General features: G+C 41.0%; 1 non-coding gene across 1 annotated transcript; it reads left to right on the forward strand.

Moving 5' to 3' along the window:
* Positions 1 to 1,472: 1,472 nt before the first annotated feature.
* On the forward strand, positions 1,473 to 1,579 carry LOC128775977 (U6 spliceosomal RNA). Its single transcript, XR_008420956.1, has one exon. It is a non-coding gene; the product is annotated as a U6 spliceosomal RNA (small nuclear RNA).
* The last annotated feature ends 2,528 nt before the right edge of the window (positions 1,580 to 4,107 follow it).

Here is a 4,107-nt window from a genome sequence, read left to right on the forward strand (position 1 = left end):
ACTTCGGCTCAGCTCATGATCTCGCGGTTCAAGAGTTCGAGCCCTCCGTCGGGCTCTGTGCTGACAGCTCAGAGCCTGGAGTCTGCTTTAAATTCTGTGTCTCCCTCAGCAAAACTAAAAGGCACCTGATGGGGAATCGGAGAAGATATTTGCAAATGACCTATCAGATAAAGGGTTACTATCCAAAATCTATAACTTACCTAGCTCAACACCCAAAAAACAAATAATCCGGTGAAGAAATGGGGAAAAGACATGAATAGACACTTCTCCAAAGAAGACATCCAGATGGTGAACAGACATGAAAAAATGCTCAACATCACTCATCACCCGGGAAATACAAATCAAACCCACAATGAGATACCACCTCACACCTGTCAGAATGGCTAACATTAACAACTCAGGCAACAACAGATGTTGACGAGGATGCGGAGAAACAGGATCTCTTTTGCATCGTTGGTGGGAATGCAAGCCGGTGCAGCCACTCTGGAAAACAGTATGGAGGTTCCTCAAAAAACTAAAAATAGAACTATCCTACGATCCGTCAATTGCACTACTAGGCATTTATCCATGGGATACAGGTGTGCTGTTTCGAAGGGACACATGCACCCCCATGTTTATAGCAGCACTATTGACAATAGCCAAAGTATGGAAAGAGCCCAAGTGTCCATTGATGGATGAATGGATAAAGATGTGGTATATATACAATGGAGTATTACTCAGCAAGCAAAATGAATGAAATCTTGCCATTTGCAACTATGTGGATGGAACTGGAGGGTATTATGCCAAGTGAAAATTAGTCAGAGAAAGAGAAATATCATACGACTTCACTCATATGAGGACTTTAAGATATAAAGCAGATGAACATAAGGGAAGGGAAGCAAAAATAATATAACAACAGGGAGGGGGACAAAACATAAGAGACTCTTAAATACAGAGAACAAACTGAGGGTTTCTGGAAGGGTTGTGGGAGCGGGGATAGGCTAAATGGGTAAGGGGCATTAGGGAATCTACTCCTGAAATCGTTGTTGTACTATATGCTAACTAACTTGGATGTAAGTTTAAAAATAAATAAATGAATTTTAAAAAATAAATAAATTCTGTGTCTACCTCTCTCTCTGCCCCCCTGCCTGGCTCACACTCTGTTTTCTCTCAAAAATAAATAAACATTAAAAAATTTTTAAAAAGGAGCGCCTGGGTGGCTCAGTTGGTTAAGCGTCCAACTTCAGCTCAGGTCATGATCTCGCGGTCCATGAGTTCGAGCCCTGCGTCGGGCTCTGTGCTGACACCTCAGAGCCTGGAGCCTGTTTCAGATTCTGTGTCTCCCTGTCTCTCTGACCTCCCCTACTCATGCTCTGTCTCTCTCTCTGTCTCAAGAAAATAAATAAACGTTAAAAACAAAAAATTTAAAAAACCACTTATGTATCTTTGCCTTACGAATTCAAACCATACAGAAGTATAAAAAGTAGAAAGTGGGGCTTGCTTTAGCAGCTCAGATACTGAAATTGGCACAATCCAGAGAAGATTAACATGGCCCCTGCGAAAGAAGGACAAGCAAATTCATGAAGCGTTTAAAAAAAAGTAAAAAGTGAATGGTGAAAACTGTTTTCTTTTCAGTACTTTAGCTGTTCAATGAAAATCAAAAATTCATGAAAATCTAGAAATACACGAATACGTGAATACATAGATTTTTTTTTTTTAAAAAACAGCTTGATTATGGTTACGTTTTACATCCTATAAAATTCACCCATTTCATGTGTAGGATACAGTGATTTTTAGTAAATACAGACTGGTGGAACCATCACCACAACATATATACTTTTTGCAAAACGACGTAGTTACTTTCTTCATTCCTACTTAACTTATTCTCCCAATTCTAGAATGTACTTACCGATGCCTACAGTGCGGTAAACATGGCCAGGAAGCTACATTTGAGAGTTTTTGGGTAGTTCTGTTCCTGCCAGTTGAGCTACCTGACTACCGAATGTCTGTTGGGTTTATTCCACTTACTTATATCAGGAAAATTTGCTACAGTGATTTAATTAACATGTTGAAGCCGTTATGATATATGGGTGTAAAAAGAGATGTTTCTATGGAAACTAAGTTGAATGCTTTGGAAAGGCTGGTTGAAAGCAAATTGCTAAAAACTTGTTAGATTAGATATAGATGAAAATTCTGGGGGCGCCTGGGTGGCTCAGTCAGTTAAGCGTCCGACTTCGGCTCAGGTCATGATCCCGCGGTTTGTGGGTTCGAGCCCCGCGTCGGGCTCTGTGCTGACAGCTCAGAGCCTGGAGCCTGTTTCAGATTCTGTGTCTCCCTCTCTCTCTGACCCTCCCCTGTTCATGCTCTCTCTCTGTCTCAAAAATAAATAAATGTTAAAAAAAAAATTAAAAAAAAAAAAAAAAGAAAATTCTGTCCTTGGAAGAGCTACACACATCTAGAAGGACTTTGCGTTCAGATTGCTTCAAAGTGCCGTTTAGTTATTGCTCCACTTTAAAGAAACATTTAAAGAAATTATGGGTGACTTGTGAAAGGCAAGAAGTATCTATCACTCTAAGAAACACTTTGACCAGGGGCCCCCTCATCACAGAAAAAGCCCGAGTCTATCTCAAAAGATTGATAAAGCAATTTACATTTATTAAGTCTTAAGTTTAAACCAAAAAGAGTGGTTTATAATATGCCAGGAACTTACTTTTCTTAAACAAAACCGTGTGCTGTGTAATGCTTTACCATTCTGCATTTTAATTGATTTTTTTCATGTAACAACTAACCACCAGGCCCAACAGCATCAGATAAAAGGGCTTCGGGTGGGTGTGCAACCAGCTTTTCCTTTACAATATATTGAGACATTTTTCATGTGGTTATATATAAGTTTACCTTATCCTTTATAAAACTCGCCTCATAATATTCCATTGTACTGTCCATACATCCTAATTTACTTACCAAAGTCTCTATCCATAACTATTTCAATGATTTTCTGAAAAAATACTTTGAGCAGGCAATTGAGAGGACAAAAGCGGGTTACCATTTGCAACTTCGTGGATGGAACTGGAGGGTATTATCCGAAGTGAAATTAGTCAGAGAAAGACAAATATTCTGACTTCACTCATAGGAGGACTTTAAGAGACAAAACAGATGAACATAAGGGAAGGGAAACAAAAATAATATAAAAACAGGGAGGGGGACAAAACAGAAGAGACTCATAAATATGGAGAACAAACTGAGGGTTACCAGAGGGGTTGTAGGAGGGGGGGTGGGCTAAATGGGTAAGGGGCACTAAGGACTCTACTCCTGAAATCATTGTTGCACTATATGCTAACTAATTTGGATGTAAATTAAAAAAAATAAAAAACAAAATAAAAGAAAGTGGGTTAAAATAATGAATCTGGCAGTAGAACACAGAGTGGATTAAAGAGGGGGAATGGAGTGCTCGCTTCGGCAGCACATATACTAAAGAGGGGGAATGGAAAAGGGAGAAATGGTGAATGAAAGGCTCTTGCAATCATCCAGCTCTGAGATTAAACCAGGAAGTGGCAGTGGTTTCCACATCCAACACATGTTCTTGTCAGTCGGGAAGCCCTGCCACTTCTAAAAAAAAACAAAAACAACCACACCATTCTTTTCCACCTCTATATTTTGGCTCATTTCAGTCCTCCTGCATTTCATCTTTGCCTGTTGAAATACTGTTTTTCCTTCAAGATCCAGGACGAATACCACACCCTGCCATTATTAACCCTGGCTGCAAGTGATCCCTCACCTTCCATTTCTAAGAGCCGAATCCCTCCTTCCTTTCTTCCCTCCACAAAGCATTTTTCTCCCAAAGGCAGTACGGTTCGTCAGCTGAGTAACCACTTTGGACCCACCAACTTGCTATCTCGGTGAACTCTGCACCTGACCCAAACTCTCAGCGCCTCAGTGTCCAGACCTGTAAAATGGGGAGAAGCGTACACAGCGTTACGAGGATTACATTTGCTAACAGGGAAAAGGCACACAGAAGAACGTCTGATGTGCATTAAGCGTTGAATGACCCTGGGCATTCATTTTGATTGATGGTGGCGGGCGGGGGGGAGCGCGCGGTCCGCCCCCGCAGGCGCCGGGTCCAGGCCCGGG

This window comes from Panthera pardus, unplaced genomic scaffold, assembly GCF_024362965.1.
Source record: "Panthera pardus isolate Hobbes unplaced genomic scaffold, ASM2436296v1 HiC_scaffold_11, whole genome shotgun sequence".
In the NCBI taxonomy this organism is placed as follows: Eukaryota; Metazoa; Chordata; class Mammalia; order Carnivora; family Felidae; genus Panthera; species Panthera pardus.